At 41.0% G+C, this 21724-nt stretch overlaps 1 protein-coding gene across 2 annotated transcripts in view; it reads right to left on the reverse strand.

Annotated features, from left to right (window-relative positions):
• The window catches only part of hivep3a (HIVEP zinc finger 3a), a 43744-nt gene extending 22020 nt beyond the window's left edge, over positions 1 to 21724 (reverse strand). Inside the window, exon 1 of one of the 2 annotated variants that reach the window (XM_030411808.1) lies at positions 21628 to 21724. The gene's annotated coding sequence lies outside the window, so the exon portion shown is untranslated. The remainder of the gene's footprint in view (positions 1 to 21627) is intronic. The other variant, XM_030411807.1, reaches the window with a different exon arrangement.

Raw genomic sequence — 21724 nt, forward strand, 5'->3', positions numbered from 1 at the left:
CTCTCCTTCAGGTCAAAGTGAAGTAGCAGCTCCTTATTTGGAAGTTGACGTAAGCTAGTGTTTCTTTTGGCAGCGGTCACAGGCTGCACAGCTGGCTAAGCGGTGAGAGGTAGAGGGGCAGGGTGAGTGGTCGGTGTTTTAATTTGACGGGGAGAGGGGGTGGAGGGGGTTACTTCATATTTTTAAAACACAGTTTCCCCATTCAGGTCTCATTTTTCCAGCATAGGTGGAGAGCTATTGCCGCTGCATTCTGAGAAAAACCCTGGAAAATTTGAAAACATATAAGGGCCCTCATGGAAAGAAAAAAAAAAAAAAAGGGGGGGGGGGGGCGCGGGGATCCAGTTTTTAAGAGCTGCTCTGGAGAATGTCCACGCACCGGGTCTGGCTGAAACGAGTCCAGGCAGCTCTGACATCACTCCCTGCTCTTGTATGCCATGGGTTCCCCCCTCGCCCCCCTCCGCCAAACGATTTTTCTTTTTTCAGCAGCCCGAAAGCTTGCAGACATGTGGAGCATTGAGGGAATACCAGCCGGTGGGATGAAGGCAGGCGGTCAGCCGCTCATCTGGCGGGGCGTGAAAAGGGGAAGCTGAGAGGGGGAATGGAAGAGAGCCCAGGGTGTCCATCCTGCACCAGGCAACAGAGAGTCTTTGTGACTGGAGCTACAAAATGTGAAAATGGTATGTGAAGGCCAGCTCTGGAACTGTCATTCCTGGATTAACGCAGCTGATGCACAATTCCTTGTCAAAACTGCATTTAGAAAAATGACCTGACCCTAAAATTCACCTCTTAAGCCAAAAATTTAAGAGGCTCAGTCAACATACTACCAGGATACTACATGCTTTTCCACCTGATTTTAATGTGATTTTTTTTTCTTGCTGAAGTGAAAAGTTACGGTATCAGTAAAAGAAAATGCAATGAAGAGCGATGGAAACATAACATTCTGTATACTGTATGAAGCATGTGACTCTTGTGGGAGCATTTCGATCTTGTTTTCCACGTCCTTTTCTTTCATATGATTTTTGACTGGAACTATTTAATTCACCTCGTCTCATTGTTTTCTCTTCGTACCCAGTTTGTAATGGCACCCAGCTGGACAATGAGCACCAGCATCCAACAACCAATACCCACACCACAGTAGTAGGGAAATGTGTATTCATGAGCATTTCTTTTGCAGATTTTCAGGAATTTCAATTTGGATGGTAACCTCCTTGAAACGATGCTGGATTCATACAGGTCTGAATGAGTGGAGAGAATGCACAAGGCGGCACAGTTTTGTTACTTTTTGGCATTTCTGTAGAAAATACCCGTAGAAGGTTCTAATACCCAGACGGAGTTTCCAAGTATGATAAGTGAAGCCAATGCAGAAGTGTCTCAAACCTGCATTCTTTCAAATAGCCAGCAGGGGGTACTCCACTGGTTTCGAAAAGAAGCCAGATTTTATGTAAGCTGACTTGATTTATTACCTCATTAAACTGCTTCCTAATGAGTTTACGTTCTCAATCACTCGTTTGTTGTTCATTTTATGAATTATGGTCTCATTAAGGATAAAATAGATGATAAGTCAGGGTATGCTCTAGAGCGTCGCTACCACGGCATGTCTTTGGGTTCTCAGTCAGATCCGGTCGGGATAGAGGCAAAATGCTAACCTTTCGAATCTATCTAACTACATGGTAAAAAGATACGGTTCTGACTTTGAATCAGAACAATTTATGTCTCCTTCAACATCAACTATACATAATTGAAAACTTACCATGGATCTGCCGTAACTAACCCAATCACATCATTCATATGGTAAAAAATGGCACAAATTAATATAAACTGCAAACTCAGTTCTGGGTGGCCAAAGACTGGATTAGTGTACAATAGCTACTCCAAAAAATATGCTAATTCTGGATTGTAGAATTATTTGTTTTTTAGCAAATCTCTGGCTTCCTACCTTGGGTGGTAAAATCCTCCCACACTGGAGTTGACTGTCTAACATTTGAGCCAAGGCCAAAAATAAACATGGTTGATAGCTGTGACTAGAAACACCTATCATATCAGAGGTGGGGTCGGGGACAGAGAACTGGTTCTGAATTTGAAATGCTTCTATTGCTAAGAAACCTTTTCTTTTCCCACTTACTGAATCATGATGATAACCGTTCAGTTCTGAATTTTGGACAAACTGCACTTCTGTTTGTGTATATCACCTGTAATATACATCAACACGCATTTTCAGTCTTAGCAATATTGGAAGAATTGGTCTGGAGCAAACATTTTGCGGCAGACATAAATTATGCAGATAAATATAATCACTGCAATAAAGTAATGCTGGTGCGGCAGCACGTTATGGGGAGTTTTTACACATCCTTAACTTCATGCCATTTAGGACAAATTGCTGTTTATTGAAGCCTAAACCGGCTGAAAAAAAAGCAGTTTATATTTTGGTTTGTTGCCATATTAATGAAGTACAACATGAAGACTAATATTGGCTCAGTAAATCGGTCTTACTCCACTTGTCAGCGTTTCTGGAGGTGACAGAGCTGCCAGTGTTGAGCTCTTTCACAAGGGAGCTTTGCCTCTGTGCAGCTGGGGCTTGTCTGGATGGCCTTGTCACGGCGTGAACATCATGCTACCAAACACATTTCCTCAACAGGAATATTTCTTTTCTGTTAGGAATGTAGGGCGAGGAAGAGATCCAAACAAAAAAGATAAGGGTCTCACCACACCGTCCTCTTTTCGCTAAAACCCAACGCTGGGAATTCATTTTGTACCTCAGAGCTACACAATACATTAACATTTAGCGGTGGCTGAATAGAAATGACGGGCTATTTTTAAAGATGCAGATGCAGAGGGTAATTCTGCCTAATTTCAGTTTAGCCACCATTTTATTTGCAGAGGAGCATTTATTCCTCTTTCTAGAGCCGACATAAACCTGTGGCGTGGGAGAAAGGTTCTTTTAAGGAAACAAGAACAGTAATTCCTGTCTGGAAATGAAAGAGTATAATCTGTATTGTATTTTTGAGCTTACTGCAAACTAATCACCAACAGGGGAGCCTATTTGAGCCATCTATTGTGTTTACTACAGTAAAATTGCAACACCACAAAAGCATATGTCGAAGCAAAATCACCACTTATGGATGGCCACAAACCAGGTCAAGGACTTCACCTATTGCAACACTGCGTTACAGTAAAGCCTTGAGTATTCATTTTGTAACATCCATCTCATCATTTGGGTAATCTCTAACAGTGATCTACACAAGGAGAGTCTTTAGCAGGAAAAGGCCGGGGCAGATAACCTTCAGCCTAACAGAGAGCAGGATTCTAGTAAAACCCTGGGGGCAAATCGGCCTGTTAATGCCTCTGGCTGGATCTAAGCACTAAATACATGCCAGTGTACCACTCAGTGTACTACTCACACATGGCTGTTATTTGTTCCAAGAAACGTTATCACTTGGTAGGTTTGTACTTTTAATGTGGCTGTCCGTGGTTTGTGCGTCCGAGAAAACTACAAGTGGTGACATCACCATGGCATCTCGGCTTAGAGAAAACAAATTATATAACAGAGAGCCTGTGTTACAAACAAGACATATGACATCTAAAAGAAACATGCATTTACCGTACAGGGATGATCTAAAGCATGGGCAGAAAGCATGTTTCTGTGAGCTCAACACCAAACCAAACCAGTTCCTGTTGGCAAGATACATGCAACTATCACTGTATTACTTTAATTCTCAAGAAAACCTATTTCTAGATACACACATGGTTAAATATCTGATATACAAGACCAGGTAATCCCAAATATTTTTGGTACTTTATAGGATGGGGGAAAAATGGACAGGAAGCGTATCAAGTCAGAGTACCACATCATTGTGTTTTCATACTCTCGCAAAAGACTGACAATCAAAAGACTTAAGCCGTGTTCCGATATCCATACTTCCCGTACTTACGATACTTAGTTTGAGTACTTAGGGTGTTCCGATATCGATCGTGGCGAAAAGAAGTGTACCTAAAGGACCCGGATGGTGCCCTCATAACGGCAAAAACGCTGAGTGTGCAACGATGTACACTTTACGCACTCGACGGCCGCCATCTTCTCTACGTAGCAGAAGAAGCGGAGCCAGGCAGAGGCGCTCAGCTCGAAAACATTTTTTTTAAATGGCTACTGAGACGACAGCGCTTGCAGCGGAGCCATATTGCAGGATTGTAGGATTGTAATTGTTAAAAAGTAAAGTCGTAAATGTCTTTTGTTCACCGTTCCAAGCGGGATGTTTTTGGCGGGTGACGAGCCACGGCAGCTGTCGCGATTGTAATTTCCGGTTAGTGCACCACGGAGTATGAGATTTGCAACAACACTCACCTACTGAAATCTGTGTACTTAGTAAGTGCGGATAGTGTACTACGTTTAAGTGTACTCATGGAAGTATGAATATCGGAACACAGCTTTAGTGTTGGAACAATTTTGTCATTATCAATGTAACCTTTAGTCTGTCTCACACAGCCATGCCCAGGTGGCTTACTTTGGCAGTTAGAGGGAGAAATATGAAAATATATTATTCAAAAAGTACTTCGACTTTGATGCATTTGCCATGTCACAAAAGTTATGATTCTCAACACTGTCATAATATGCCGGGATCACCTTAGACCTCACTGAGTTATTCTTCAATTGTAGCTGGAAAAAGTGTTTAATATCTTTGTCTATGTCTTGCATTTTCTTGTTTATACTAGCTGTACTAGCATCCACATACTGCTCCTGGTCTGCATAGATTTCACCATGCCATCTCTCCAGGTGAGTCTTCAGGTTTGTCGTGCTACAAATGTTCTTAATTGCTGCCTTACAAATGGACAATGTCGGATTTTCCCTCTTTCTATTGAAATCCAAATATCTTCCATACTTTGGATTTTAGATTTGTAAACCATGTTGGTGTTGTCTAACAGGTTGTTCTTATTTTTTCCCTTGCAAGCACTGGTACACTAACGTAAATAAATATTAGACATGGTACTAGCGACCAATTTTAGCATTTTATATTTATAGATAAATTGGGTCTCATCCATCTGACGACACCATCCACAATCGATTAACAAGTGGACAACCTGCCCTCGCTCTTCCTCTACCATCTCCTGTCAATCACAAATTGCAGAGATAAAGACGCACTTTTGTATTACATTCCCCCTGTAAATGCACCAACTGTGATGCGACCTCTTCTATTTAACGTTGGCCTACATATGCCGTTGTTAAGTACAAACTTGAATGCAATGTCATTCCGTGCACATTGGGCTTGATCAGCTACATAATTAACAAGCTTCCTCCACGGGCGGTCCACCTGCTGACAATGGAATCACAGGAGAAAAAGCCTGAACACAAGGTGTGTTTTAAAATGAGTCTTTCTTTTCCTGTGATTTCAAAGCACATTTTTAGATTTTTATACAGGATGGACATCAGAGATTATGTATTATTGGAATGTATAAGACACACTGAATCATCATGTCCGTGTTTTTTTTTTTTTTTCAGTACCTTAAATTCTAGTGCTGCTGCTCTAACATGCCAAATCAGTGAGCCAAACTACAACAACTAACTTCCTGTTGTTTTTGGGAATATCTGGATGCAGTTGAGCAAACCACACAACACCACAATGAAACCATTTCTGAACCATTGCTGAAGTCACAATCAAACCTCCGTCAAATTGACGGAGGACAACAGTGACTGGTCAATATCTGATTTAAAAGGCTAATAGTGGCAAACATATCTATCGGTCCAACCCTGGTTGGTTTGCGGTGGAGTGTCAGCAGCAGCACCAAGCTTAGGACAGCACTGACTCCATCCTGCAGTGCCACAGAGGGAGTTTCTGGGCATTTTGCCACCTGTCAGAGGGGAGAAAACACAGGCAGTGTCCTCCTCAGAATCCCAGAGGTCCAGGGCTTCACATATGGCCCTTAAACACTACGGAGACAGCCGAATGTGCCACTGCACTGCACTCCTTCGGTGCAGGGTGGTCTTTACAGAGTAATCTCATAAAATGCATTATCACTGTCTGAAAATGTTCGACTGCAGGTTCAGAGTATAGAAAGCAAAGTGTTTAAAGTGTGTCTACCTGGCTATAAAAATAAAACAGTGTGTCTGGATCTAGAAGGCTGATGTGTACCTTTCTTGCATGAGTATGTTTGACCATATATCTGTACACCCAGCCAATAAATCCCGACATATAACCATAACCACAGGTCCCCTTGCCTCCCTCCAGACGCCCAGCCACAGACAGACCAGAAACCCCCACCCTCCACCAACAACCAGAACGGAACAGATGCCCCTCTCAACCTCATCGTGCCCTGATGGCCACAGAAAACAGTATTGTGACCAACACATGGTAGGCTACGCTGCTGCAATTTATAGTCCACAGAGAGAAATAGCCATCCGAGCTCTAAAAAATGTCTGAAAGAAAAAAAGAAAAGAAAGAAAAAGACGTCCTGACTTCCCAACAGTAGACTATGTTGACAGATGTTGTGCAGAGCTCAGCTGTGGTGGGTGGTGCTGGTTCAAACCCTGCTACCAAATGTTCCAATAACATACTAATTCCATGTATGTACAAATGTACATTTATGGAGCAAAGAGGCCTCCGTGTACTTAAGGTGCAATAATTTAGATTTTTACAGTGCAGCACGTTACATCCACTTACACCAGCTCACTGCCTTTTTCAAGACACCCCCTGTGCCTCATACTACATTTTGTACTTTTGTACTATTGTACTATTGCTATTATTAGTATTATTATAATATAATTGTAATTTATTATGTCAAAATACTTAACATTGTAACACCTGTTTTGTTAGATATTTGTCAGTTAACTGCTCTCTGAGTATGTTAATTAGAGCATGAATACCCAGCCAGGGATGGGACAAAAATGTAGAAAGGGTCAGGTTCGGTCACATCAATTCAGATGGGGCTTTTTTATGTTATTTTAGTGAAAATATAGTTTAAAAATAAATAATTATAGTGTAAAAATAAGTGAATGTAAGTGTTAACTAAAAGGCTATTAAGTGTTGGGCCTATCGACTGTGTTGGAGCTATGCGTCTTATTAATAATTATTGGTTGTAATTCACATAACACTTTGAAAGCAACAGAGAGGCTAGTTACTTTCCAGTATGTGTGTACTTATTGATAAAAATATACTGTATGTATTTTGTGTGTAGAACAATACCCCTCACTTGACAAACACCACCATCTTTGTAAATTCTGGTTGTTTTCATTTTCTACTGCGTCGTTAAAACGAATAAACATGACAAAATGACTAATTATGAATTCTTAATTGTTGTTTAAGATATCTGATAGTTATTTCATCATATTTTATCAAATCATGTCATGTTGGTGACACATATGAGCAACACTCCCATTTCATAGTTTGTAGACAAAAGCGACATCTGACATTTGATAACTAACTGTCTGTCAGTGAAACTCCAGCTGTCATACATCTCAGAGTCCTGTCAATAATATGTCGCACATGTTCTTTTAACTTTTAGGAACATTAATATGATTTAATGTGCTTTATTTTCAACCACATGGCTTGGTATCAGGAATAAATAGTGATGAACACTTTGCATTATTCTTTACAGGAAGCTGATGTGCATTGACAGATGTGCAGCGTGGACCACCAAAGCGTTAACCAGTCCCTTAACAGTCTCAATCGTGCTCCACATACTGATCTGCACGGGTGGTCCACCACCAAAGCCCTATTTTGAGCCAGGAAAAACCCTGCTTACAGGCCGCTGGAAGCTGTGCCAGACACTGGCTGATGTTTCTGCCGTTTCTTGGTCAGCAACGCAGGCTGATAAAAGTCAATACTTCATGGCCTTAAATGATGAAAACAGCAGAGCAAAGGATCCGAATAACTGGCCACATGCTGTCGTTGGACTTGCAAATGGTAACACACTTTACAATAATCATTGAGATCACTGTAATTGCCATTAAAGCCAGAAAATAGGGATGGAGATTCCTTTTTTTTCACTTAAACCTCACTAAACGTAATGTATATCCAAGAGCTTAACCCAGGGTAATCTCTCTCTCTCTCTCTCTCTCTCTCTCTCTCTCTCTCTCTCTATGTATATGTATGTATATCTATATCTATATCTATATATATATATATATATATATATATATATATATATATATATATCTATATATATATATCTACATATATATATATATATATATATATATATATATATATATATATATATGTGTGTGTGTGTGTGTGTGTGTGTGTGTGTGTATTTATATATAATAGTGTTTTACTGATATTTATAGACAGACGGTTACTGACAACAGGTTTGTTTAGAGAAAAGTTTGGAAAGCACATATTTAGAGCAGCAGCAAACCAAATCAGGAACAAGGAAAGAGGCACAAAGAGCCATAGAATGGGAATCTTTGTGCAAGTGAAGAGAAAACAAGTTGGAAATAGAGGAAATGCTAAATATAGGAAAAAATGACTTTCTATATTTGTCCCCACATCTAAGTTAGGTTTTTTCTACGAGTGTTTGTGGTGTCAGGGTGTGAGTGTGGGTTTCGGTAAGACCGCTGACTGAAACTGTGATGCTGTTTGCATACACTCATCACCATCGTGATGACAAAGGCTCCACCTGCAGCCAAATGAATACCCAACGTCTCCTTAAGACTGTGTTAATCAATATTTCTCGACTTGAACGAGTGATTCTTGGAGACAGAACACTAACAAGTAAGAGTCATACTGCCTGGTGTCTTGCACCCACTTACACACATTTTCTCAACCAAAATCGCTCGTGTTGGAGGTTTTCACTCCTACATGTGATTCATTCAAAAGCAATGACATCAGTTCTGTAGCAGAAAGCTCTTTCTCTAAAACAAGACGCATCTTTACACTTAGCAGCTCCAGACTTTATACCAATGACAAAATCAGAGCAGTTATGCTTTCTGTAGTTCCTATCAAACAATACTTATATTTATAATAATTATAATAATAATACATCATAATATGGAGACAACAAATTCCTCATTACAATGACAGAGCCGCGATGATGAGTCAGTCAATCGAAAATTCATCTGCAACCGTTAATATAACAGTTGCAGATGAATTTTCACTTCAGTCATTTATCAAGCAAAAATGCCCACCATATGACATTCCAGGTTTAATGTGAATGTTTGCTGCTTTACTTTCTCATATATGCTAGTAAACAGAGTATATTTGCGTTGTGTAATGTTGGTCGTATAAAACTAGATACGGCTCTAAGAAATAATAAATCTATATTTCATTTCCCAGGGGATGCTGGACACTGTGAAAGATGTGACTATCATTCCAATGTTCCAACTAGTGCGGAAAACACTTCTCAGTTTTAATTCTGATATCATATATCTTAAAATATCTTACTTTATAAAATGCAAACATGTATCCTGACAAAAACATTTCCAACTAGCTCAAATGTTGTTTTACAAACTCCAAACTCAAGGCCAGCTTATCTGATTTTTTCTTGAGCTTTCAGCTATAAGGCATAGTCTTCATCAGTGAGCATGAGTTTGAGCAGGTGTCGCAGAGATTAATCTTTTCAAACAGCAGCTGTTACTTTTTCGGAAAGTCAAGTCTGAAATGAATTCCGACTCACAAGCGTCAAACTTCACTGCAGTCACAACATGATTTCAACGTCACCACCACTAAGCGTCATGTTCAGCATGATAACGTTTGACGTTATCATGCTTATCCTGAATACCATACTGATACTGTTAAAAGCTTCAAAAGATGCTGGACTTTGAACTATTTTATTAAAGACTAAAGATTTGTTGATAGTTTTGTTCTGTACCAAAAGAAGTATTGAGCCTCCACACCAAGCCCTAGGGATACTTCAGTTCTACGCTCAAAATAAAGATGACACAGCAGCTGAGGCTGAGATGCCATAAAGATGTCTCAAACCAAATCACTACCAATATCTGAGCTGTGAGAATGCACGGTGTCCCAGTGCACGTGAAGAGCCAGGGAGAAAAGCCAAATCAGGAGGCTAATGGAAACCAGCAAATAGCTGATAACAGCCACATGCAAAGTCTTCACAGGAGTCTGAACGCGGGCAGCAGGCAGTAACTCTGCATGATGTGATATAACTCACATGGATCAATACTAACACTGTTGAGCCTGATGCATCTGGCTGGGCTGTGCGCTGGGTTAAGCAGCGTACAGAGTGCACAGCAGTACACCCCAACCTGCTTTTATTTCAAGCACGGAAAAGTTGCCGACCTTTTGTGCGTCTACTTCATTAAGACACAGTTCACTTCAGAGGCCAGCGTGCCAATTTTTATGGAAAACACAGCTTGGACAAAACCATCCAACAACAATGGGTTTTTACATTTTTTTTTAGCTGGGCTGTGAATGCAAACCAGTCTGCTTGGATCTCAAGGTGATGTAATGCAGGGAGAGAGCCGCCATATGTTCTCTTATTTCACCAACAGAGGATCAACAGACAGGGATGAGGCAGCCTGCCAAAGAGCAGGTCTGTCCACGAATCTATATCGTTCACACAGAGAGACAGGGAGAAGCTATAGTGTTACTGTAGGCTGCTGTAATATTTTGACATTTTACACTCACGATGCAAAGCATTGATTGGGATGTGGCTGCCAGTGATACTCAGGTCTACCTGTAGGTGCCTGCTGAGTCAGCAGTAGCTCTGTGTGAAGCCAGCCTATCTACCAGTGCTGCAGCTTCTATCACAGGAGGATCACGTACAAAAGACCTACTGTGGGACAAATCCAGAAAAATAGGCACAACTGCTGTTACATAACACAAAAGCCTGCGGTCTACTACCATATAGTATTTTCAGCTCAGAGGGAACACGACCTTGATCGACGATGACAATGTCAACAAGAGTGTACAGAGGACAAGTGGTGTGGTGTGAACGTCAGTGTGATGCACTCCAGCCCGCGTCCTTAAACTCTAAAACACTTTCCCCTCACAGATATATATGCTATATGCAATGCTGCAAATATAACCAATGTTTTATATAAACAACAGATTAAATGACAGCGTAATGTCACTCTTAAAGGGATAGTTCGTGTTTTTTGAAGGGGGGTCATATAAAGTACATATCTATAGTCGATCTGTTCCCTACCGTAATCACCGATCAGCGCAGCATCGGTTTTGAGAAGTAGAGCGAAATTTAACCATCTAAAACAAGTCTCACCTAAAAAAATCTATAACAGTTCAAGTGTACGTTGTACAGAGAAAATGCACACAGCTTTACATCGCTGTCAGACCAGCCTTACTTTTGGCACTACATTTTCTCAACCGTAGAACCTCTGTATCCCTACGCAGTTGCACTAATGTGTAGGGATACGGAGGTTCTACGGTCTGTTAAGTTTCGTTTTTATCAGAAGTAAACCTCTCGTCCAGCAACTGGGCCTCGCACTGTATTTCGCCGCTCGTAGATCACCTGTTGCCCAGTTGCGCTAATGCATACAGAGGTTCTACAGATGAGAAAATGTAGTGCCAAAAGAAAGGGCGGTCTGACGACGATGTAAAGCACTGTGAATTAACACCATAAACACTGGTTTGGCGCCTCGGCTGGTGTAATCCCATCGCAAGATGGTCTCCAGTTTTGCCTGATGTCTCAAAGCAGGCGGAAGTGATCCACACTGGGACACAATCATCTGTGTCTTGAAACAAATGTGGGCACATCTATCTTCGAACTCAGCCTTCAATGTGATCCTGTGACCGACGCACTTGTAAAGTTTCATGACTGCACTTTGAAAGTTGTTAATTATTGTGCTGACAAAAACTCAACCTGACTCTGCTATAACAATGGCCTGGTGCTGCATCTTTCACCTCTTTGTTAGACCTTGCAGTTAGAGCCTGACAACCGCATGTTGTCCAATGCATTGATATGAAAACTTTTTAAAGAGATAATAATGCAAAAACAGATGCTGGGGTTAATTTATGTTTTTTGTTTTATTCTCAGTGAACTTAACTTTTTTCAGTAAGTTGACATCATTTTAGACAATTTAGTTTTTCATCAAACTGTAAAATACCCGGCCTACATTACAGATCTTTGTCACAAGTGTCTGATAACCACATTTGAAGGATCATGGCAAACACTCTGTGTGTATTCTTAATATTGGGATTGGCATTGCACCCACAAATCCAGGATCAGTGGGGGTTCTACTTGAAAAAGCTCTGATAACTATGAGTTACAAACTAGCTAGTGAACACAGTGAAGCATCTAGCAGCAAGTCTACAAGGTGAATACTGGATTTGCATTCATCATGTGAAAAACAATCTGTCTCAAAATGAATATTAACTCTCCGTCTGTTTGATCTTGGCAAATATTAACAGCACTGACATACCTGTTAGTTGACAGTGAAAAATGACAGTGTTTGAGCTTCGGCTTGTTGCGCTCAACCGGTTGTCCACAAAATAAATAAATGATGCTTTAACATGGAGTTATGAATGAAACCTCCCAGTGCGAGTCAAAGTTACACTTCTATAGGAATTTTACCTCTATGAAGAAATTGTGGCTGCTACTTGGATATGGCATTAAGCAATAGTAGGGATGTGACAACATTTTGATTACATGTGTAGCCCTATTACATAACAATTACAATCAAACATAATGTTAAGATTGTGTGAATTACATGTTTCAGGAGAGCAGAGGCCGCATTGAACATGAATGTGGGCACATTTTGGGGTGTGTCTGTGTGTGTGTGGGTGTGTGTGTGTGTGTGTGTGTGTGTGTGTGTGCGTCCACTATTTGTGAATGAGAAGTGCAGCTGACAGGCCTTCTGCCCGACAGGCTGCTCTCTCGATGGGGGTCACAGAAACCAGAGGTCCTTCCACCTCGCAGAGCAGCCCAAGCTGGGTCCATACGCTCGCCTCCAGGGTCACTGACGGCATCCAACCCCTTCCAGCAAAGGGCGGCAGCTCAGCCAAGGGCCTAACAACTCACAGCGAGCGCACACATGCTCTGATTCCCATGCACCTCTACACACATACACACACAAACACGCGCACACACACTGCATGTAAACACGACACTTAACACCCGAGCATACGGTGTTCCCAAAGCACACGTGCAGGCTTTTGTGCCAACATGTCTTCCTGTGCACAAGCAAATACAAGGACGAAAACACACACAAAAACACACACAAGCGGGTGTATCCTTTCATTAACAAGGAGGAGAGTCAATTTCCGCTCCCGTCGTTTTAGGCCGGCTGCCGGTGGAGAGGAAATCTGTTCGCTTACGGCAGTTTTGACATTTAGGCTTGTGTCTCTGCGGCTGGGGGAAGTCCTAAAGATTGATGACCGGGGCCACCCTAGGGTCCCCTGCTGCATGACTAGCTGGAATGTTGTCCCCAATATCTGCATGTGTGTGTGTGCGCCACACATCCGAACTTGCATGTGAGTGCCGCTTTCATGACACATCTTAAATCATAAGCACAAGGTTTTTTGCACGAGGAATCTTTGATTTATTACTGCTGTAGTCGCTTAGAGTTAAAAAATTGGATTCTCCAGGTTGGAAGACAAGAACATGGAGTTTGATGATATATTGCATTGGGAAGAGATTTGTTCCAATAAAAGTAATGCAAGTTCAGCATTACGTGCAGTAACACTGTAGGGAATGGTAAGTGGTAATTTCCTAGTTCCTCTTTAAAATGTAGTGGATGTTATGAATTAATGTTGGGATGTCCTGAACTGCTTCTTAGACAGAGGATGCTTGGACACTTAAGAGGCTATATGTAAACTGCAGTATCTGTTTGTTGAACCTTAATGTGGTGCCAACACAACCATATGTAGCCATAGGGATGAGCTCAAATAGATTCATCATTGAACAGAAAATTAATGTGGAACAAATTTGATTAAACATTCCACTGAGCCAAATTACCAGAATCCGGGCTGCTGGTTGGTCAAAAAATAAAGTTTGACATGTTAATTTGGAGTAAACCCTAATAGCTCTCTCCACTTTTTTTTCTGAAGTATTACATTAAAAATCTTTAATCAAGTAATTGAGAAAGTAACAGATTAATCAACAAATATGGTATGTTTGTGAACGCCAAATTCAGGATTTACTAGGCAAAGACATCAGATTCCTATTCATGTTAATTTAAATTTAAATTAATTAGCTCAGCCAAGGAGGTTATATTCACCGTTTATTTGGTGCGTTGGTTGGTTTGTCAGCAGGATTACAAAAAAAACTACTGAACTGATTTCCACAAAACTTAGATAGAGGATGGGTCTGGGCCCAGAACAGGCCACATTGTCTTTTAGTGCAGATCCGGATGAGCGAAAGAATTTAGGAACATTTTTCTCCACAATCCACAATCTACTGCTCAGGTGGATGGTAGATTCCCTGTGTTTAATGTCCCCTCACTCCTGTTCAGAAACTTAATGTGATGTCATTGGCTAGTGGATAACCGCCACATAAACAAACCAATACAGTTAGGTAGCCAACTAAAAGGCAATGATGATTGGATAAAAATCCTCACCTGACTTTTCCTCGGGTTATGCATTGTAAATGATGGAATGCTACTTAGAGTTAGCGCCTGCAATTTAGATCAAGGATAAGGCTGGGCCATATTGCAAAACATATAATCATGATTTTTTTCCCCCAATATTGATCAATATCTAGCAATAACTGAAGTCTGAAGAAACCAGAGGGTTCCGTTCCATTCCGTTCCGTTCCGTTTTCTTTTCTGCTTTTTCCGTGAGGGTCACGGAGATGTTTTATTCCCCCTTTTTCAGGGGGGTTACTGGGGCCAAATCCAGTTACTGTGGGCGAAGGCCAGGGTACACCCTGAATGAGTCACCAGCTCATAAGACACGTTTCTATTGGCTGATCGGAGTGACAGCTTGGCGGTACCCACTTTTGAAGTCCATGGCGAAGACAGAAGATAAATACATTGTTTATCACCATCTGTGGTTAGATTGGCGCTCACTCAATAAAGTCAACTTGTAACGCTGTCTTATTCGGTGCTGCTCTAATCGCAGCTTTATAAGGTAAGATTAGGTACTGCAACTAACATTAGATTGTTGAACACAAGTCCTGTAAACTAGTGGCTAAATACACATGCAGGCTAATAGGCAGCCTGGGCATGTAACATTAATGTACCTATGAGGAGTGAGTGACTAGCTAATTGAGCGTTAAGCTACAGGCTGACAAAATAATATGTATTTTTTTAACCCATTACAATATCACAGATCATTAAACAAAATCAAACCCATTACAATATCACAGATCATTAAACAAAATCAATCTACATGTCCCAGTTAGTGAAGTTAGGTGTACACATACCTGCTCATTGATTATGTGTTTATACATCCATAGTCCACTCCCGCAGTCTTCTCCGTGGACTTCTAAATTGGGTACTGCCAAGCTTTCACTCTGATCGACACTGGGAAATAGAGACGTGTCTCACATCTTTCACGTAGGTCCCACCAACAAGATGCAACTCAACTGCGAGCAAAACGTTTGGATTTGCATTAATGCATTTTTAATCACAAATGTATTGTACTTGCAATAATACATGTTTTAATTGCAGTGTCGATAGTTTTGCTCTCACACCTATTCTATTTGATTGCATAATAAAGTCATAAAAATAACTCAAATCAAATCCAAATTTCTGGTATCATTCGGAAATTCAAGTTATATATTCACACACGGTTTGCATCGGAATAAAGTGAAACCCATGTATATTAAGTGTTTTCTCTCATCCATACATTCCACTTTGTCCTCATTGGGTTCAGACTGGCACAGTTATGAAGGACTACTCCACATATTCTCTTGTGTAAATACATTTCCACTCCCTCACCTGGAAGACTGTTTGCTTTATGTCTCAAAAAGGTTCACATGTATGTCTGCTTGGCATTTTCTCCCTTAGCTAAGTGCCTTGAAGAGTTATATGAACAACATCAGTGCAGTGCAGTGAAGCTCTAGAGATACAAGTGCCCTCACATTTCACCTGCTACCAAGGACACTGTAATGACTGACATTTGAGGGATGAGGCGCCCACTGGTGACTCCATAAGAACGACCTGCATGAATATCAATGTTGTCCTCGCCGACTCTGCTGCCCTTGGCCAAACAGAGGGACCTTTGACCGGGACGTAGTAAAAACCAAGCGTGTATGCCATTTCATAATGCACCAGCACGCCGTGGGACTCCAGGACACATTCTGAGACTCTGCGCGCCGCATAAATGTTTACCATACCACCACTGTACGTGTTATGGGCCAGGCAGGGTAAACTCACAGACCGGTTGCCTTTTGAACTGCGCTGCTCGTGTCCTGTGTCAAGAAACCACACGTACCAGTCTGGCTCCAGTGGCAAACGCAGTGAAAGCCATTGGGCTTCCGGCCTATCGGTGCCACAGTGAGGCTATTATGCTCCCACTTTAGCACCCATGAAACATCCCTTTTGATAGAGGCAACTGTAACCTGCAGGGATCCATATCAAACTAACAGGAACTAGAGCGTCGATAATGGCCATGATGATGGTTCTGTTTATGCATGACCATCAGGGGCTTTGTAAGTTCTTCTGGATACAAGTGCCAATGAAACACATTACAGCAGCCGTCATTTACTCACTTATTGATACAAGACAAGAATGACTCAACTTATATCCATTCAGTTGATGAGATTTTCTGATGTCTTTTAGGAGACAAACGTCTAGGGTCTAGGAACTCGTGCCTTATTTTATAGTCTAGAAGTGCAACAAATGGAAGAACAACTGGGTAGCTAATGTGAGCAGCTGTAGTCAACATGGCTTTACAGACACAAAATAAGCACCATCATCAGACACTTTATCCACATGACTTCAAGGGACGAAAACACTAAGCTGACAGGCCTGTGTTTTCCATTAATTACCTCGACTGTAGTAGCCACAGTCTAATTGATCATGCTGCAATTTCATAATGAGCACAAAATTTCTATAGTTCTCATAATAGCCAGAAAGATCTCTAACGTTTCATGCCGTTGAATCTTTCATTCCCAGTCAGTCATGCCCCTGGATCCCCCCAGGGCTTCTGAGGTCCATCCACACCCGGCTCATTAAATCCTGTGGGAAACCCAGCAGGCTATCTTTGGTATATACACTAACTAATGAGCAACTAATAACAAAGGTTTCCATAATGTTGAGGGACTCCAAAGTGTTGGAAAGAAAATGGAGGTTAAAATCAATACAGCAGCGTTCCAGATACCCTGAGCTCTGGTCCCCAATGTGGGTCAAGCTCAACTTGATAGCATCATTTGTCAGATCATCCCTGACTAGTAAATGCTGGTACCTTTTAAACTCCTGATCCCAGTTTGTAACACAAGCTTGTCATTAAAAAATGCACTATCCAAGCCCAAGCTAAGATAAGAAAAAATAACCCCTGATGACATCATCAGGGTTACTTTTTCTGATTGTTCTCTCAGGCTGAATAGTGCTCCTCATGGCAGATACAGATTTTAAAGTGTAAAATATGTGCAGTGCTCCTTTAAATATATGCATACTGATGGTACTGCAGACAGATGTATGCATACTCTGTTTAAGGATTGTTGTGTTGTGCTTCGAAAGGATACATGAGGTCAAAGTTTCCCTGACCAGCCATCCTATGACAACTAATGACGGCGGCGGCCTCCTGTTCATCATGTGGTTGAGTGATAAATACAGGTACACGCAACAAAGCTGACTGCTGGGGGATACTGTAGAGCATTCACATGTCCCCTGTGCATCCTTTCTGAGGTGAAGGACAACTCGTAGGGAAGAAAAATGATAATAAACAACCAGAGTCACAGCCACTGCCTTGTCCATGGAGCCTTTGAGGAAAGATATTCGTTGTCGAGGATGCAGTCTGACAAAAGAATGCCAAAAATCTGACCCCTTCACTACAGAGAGACGGCAGGACAATATGACACACTGACAGACAACCTCAGGTCCTAGTTAAAGGGCCAGGGTGCCACATAAGCTGAGTCGTCATTGTAAATATACAATCGGGATTCCAGAGAGTTGAAACATCATATGAAATGTAAACATAAATAAACTGTGTTTACCGACAACACTTTTACGAAGTGTTACTGAGCCCATATAGTAGTATACTTTATCGTGTTTTTTTTGTAATAAGTGTTGAACCTCACCCCATCCTTGTTTGTGAACGACCAAGCCTTTCAAAGATGCCCCATTCATACCCATCAAACTCAGAAAACAATGAAGCTGATGAGGTAAAACTTGTATATAATATATTGTCTTTGTACAGTTTTCAATTGACGATATAGGCCTATGTCAAAAAAGGATTCGCAAGTTATCCTATCCTGTTTTATTTCTATTTCACACAGGGTCCCAACTTTTTGGACTATGGGTTGAACAATGAGAAGTCTTTGATGTACAGCAGAGAATTGCTTTTACCATGTTGAAAAGTATTTGCGCAGTTTCTTGTTATAACAAGAAACTTTCTTGTCGTTACAAGATACTTTTCAAATTCCAAAAATGTCTATTTTCCATGATAAGACATAAAGTTTCTTTCCATTTTTAGTTATGTTTTTGTGTTTTTACAGGAAACATTACCTGAAAAAAGAATATGCACTTATTGTAAGTCGTTTTAGATAAAGGCATCAGCTGAATTAATGTAATGTTATGACAACACATCTCTTAATCTTGTGATATCACAGAACATTCTCCTTCATCTCATTTTATGGAATCAATCAATCTCTGGTATAGTATAACATTTTACAATTATAAAATCAGTATAAAATGTTCAGTTCGTATGGTTCAATAGCATTTGCTTATTATAATAACAGCTTGGTATGTTGTAAAAATGAGGCACAAAAATATGTTGTTAAACCATGGAAGGGGTCTTGTAAAACCAACACAGGTTTCTCATTTGGGCTGGGTAATATGGCCTTAATAATGTGGTGATACATAAACACCTTACAGGAAATAGCCTATATATTGATGAAATGCTGGGACTGGGTAACAACATCATATATCACAATATTTATGACGAACTGTATCAATATTGCTACTGCAACAATATTGTAGGGATGAATTATCGTACTTGGTGCACAATGAGATTTTGATAAATATTATGTAATGTCTAGAAGGGTCTGGTAACTTCACAAAAGTATATCACTATACAGTAATGTAGCATTTAAAACCAGGAAAAGACAGCACTTATGACATACCACAACATAATGATATCGAAAATCTGAAATAATATATAGTATAGTCTCATAACAATGGAACATCGATATAATACCCAGCAATATTTCTCATTATAAAAAGGAACTTCTTTTGTCATGTTAGCAGCAACACGTGTTACCCTTACACACTAGGGCTTCAGCTAATTCTATATTTCATGATCGATTAATCTGATGACGATTTGAATGATCGATCAATCGTTTTGTCTATAAAACTGTGAGAAATGCTTATCACAATTTTGTAGAGCCCACAGTGGCGTCTGTAAAGTGCTTCTTTTGTCCAAGCAACAGTCCAAAATTCAAAGATTCTTCCTTTTACTGGCATAAATGACAAAGGAAAGCAGAAAATGTCTATAAACCGAGCCGATGCTCACTCCTTACCAAGCTGGTGGGATAAACGACAATTCATCATAATGATCGAATACTGCATCGGAGGAGACCAACAGAAACGCTGTGAGATTTTGGAGAATTAGCTTATTCTCACTAACCCATCACATTTACATGGAGGAAAGGAAAAAAGGGCTCTGTTGTATCAAGTGTTCTTGTAGTAGAGCAATGTTGCGAGCCACAGCTGTCCTCAGATGCCCTCTAATCCAGCAGGCATCATTGCAATGAGGAGTGTTTTGATGCTGCACAGTCTGTCCATACAGTGGGTCATTCTCTAGCTCTCTGTATACACATTCTCGTGTACATATGTATATATATATATATACATATATATATATATATATATATATATATATATATATATATATATATATATATATATATATATATATATATATATATGTATATGTAGTTATTTTTTATTTCAAAGGGGATGTGAATAGTATGACCACAGGCGTTGCCGAAATCCACTGTGACATGGGACGTTAAAGCTTATCCACTGACATCCAAATCAACCCACCAATTTAAGCGCAGTTGTGATTATGTAATATTATCGCCGATTTGATCCCGAGGCCACAAAAAAAGAAGGGAAAAAAAAAGAAAAGAAAAAACCCGCCCCGACGGCTGCTGTTTCTCACGCATGATGTCATGTTGAATTCCTTGCAAGCAGGTTCTGCAGAAATGTCCGAGCGGCAGAGGCAGTAAGAACGTGCAGCGCCGGAGCCGATCGGTTTCGTTTTGTGTTGCGTGTGGGGGACGGCAACGCCAAATTCCGTTCAACGAATCACACATTTTAGCCTAAATGTACTTCTCAACGACACAACTGTATCAAAGAACAGATGTAGATGTATTCTCACACACTGAAGGACTATTTGTAATTTCGGCGTGAATAAATGCAGCAAATGTAGACCTTTAAATCGTGTTCTTATAATGATCTTCCACCGGAATAGAAGTGGACAGTGTGGGTTGGACTGAATAAAAATAAATAAATAAATTTTAAAAAAGGGAGAGAAGAAGTGCGAGTTGGTGGATGTCACATTTGCCAAAAATACCAACAAATTATAAAACGCCATGTTCGGTACGAGCATGCGCGCCTGTAGACGATTTAACAAAATATATTGAAGATTTTTTTGAATGGAGGACGGTTTTGAATGCATAGCGGTGATGTCGCCCAGTGCAACATAACGCGCTGCCGGGTGAAATGACCAATAACCAACAGCCATGATAAAAAGACTCACACCTGTTTACTACAATCATATATATTTTTTATTATTTTTTTTGGGGGGGGGGGGGTTAAAATATTAAACTGGGGAAACGGGCAATAGCTGCAGTTATGTGAGGCACTGCACCTCTGGGTTTTTAAAGCAACAGCAGGCGCAGTACAGGGCGCGATCGATTACCACAACACTTGGGCAGACTACTCCAGTTTTCCTACGTAGTACCACCGACCGAACCATGCAGCTCTGCTACTACACTCAGCGTCAAGCTAACAGGAACACCACAGCCTCCAAATTGAGCCTTTTTCAAAATAAAACCGCATCACGGAAAAAAACAGGCGATTCCACTCGCACCATTGTTTCAGCTACACGCCAGCTCTATATCTAAACATGCCTATCCTAACACCGACTCAGCTGTTACACACGACCAGCTGCGTACTGAACCCATTTTTTGCTAAACGAGCCAAATTCACGGCGTTCTATTTTGAACGTGAAATCACCACACTTCCTGTCTCGTTGTGTCCGATTCTGGATGACTTGCCGCAGCTCGCCACCACCACCTCCTCCCTCTCGCAGACAATGAATGAAGCCCGTTTGGGGGTATGGGCTAGCCCGGGACCGGTTCAGGTAGCTGGACACTTTTCTGACACGTTAGCCGAAAGCAGTCCGGAAATCAGACAACACCCCCTTTCAGCTCCGCCTGTGCTGTCCACATTAACATTAGCTGCCTTGCCATGCCGAACAAATAGCGACAAGAAAAACATGCTGAATAATAACACCCGTCCCGCCACGACATAGAATATTAGAATAAAACAGAGCTACAAATACATGGCATTATTCCCGACAACACGTCACCGGCTGTGTGGTCTTACATTACCTGCTGCAGGATGCTCAACTTCACTTCTCTGCGGCGCGGCCACGGCTTCTTCCACATGCGTCAAGTCGGCCGGGGTGCGTCAGGACGAGGCAGGAAA

This window comes from Sparus aurata, chromosome 3 (assembly GCF_900880675.1).
Source record: "Sparus aurata chromosome 3, fSpaAur1.1, whole genome shotgun sequence".
Classification (NCBI taxonomy): Eukaryota; Metazoa; Chordata; class Actinopteri; order Spariformes; family Sparidae; genus Sparus; species Sparus aurata.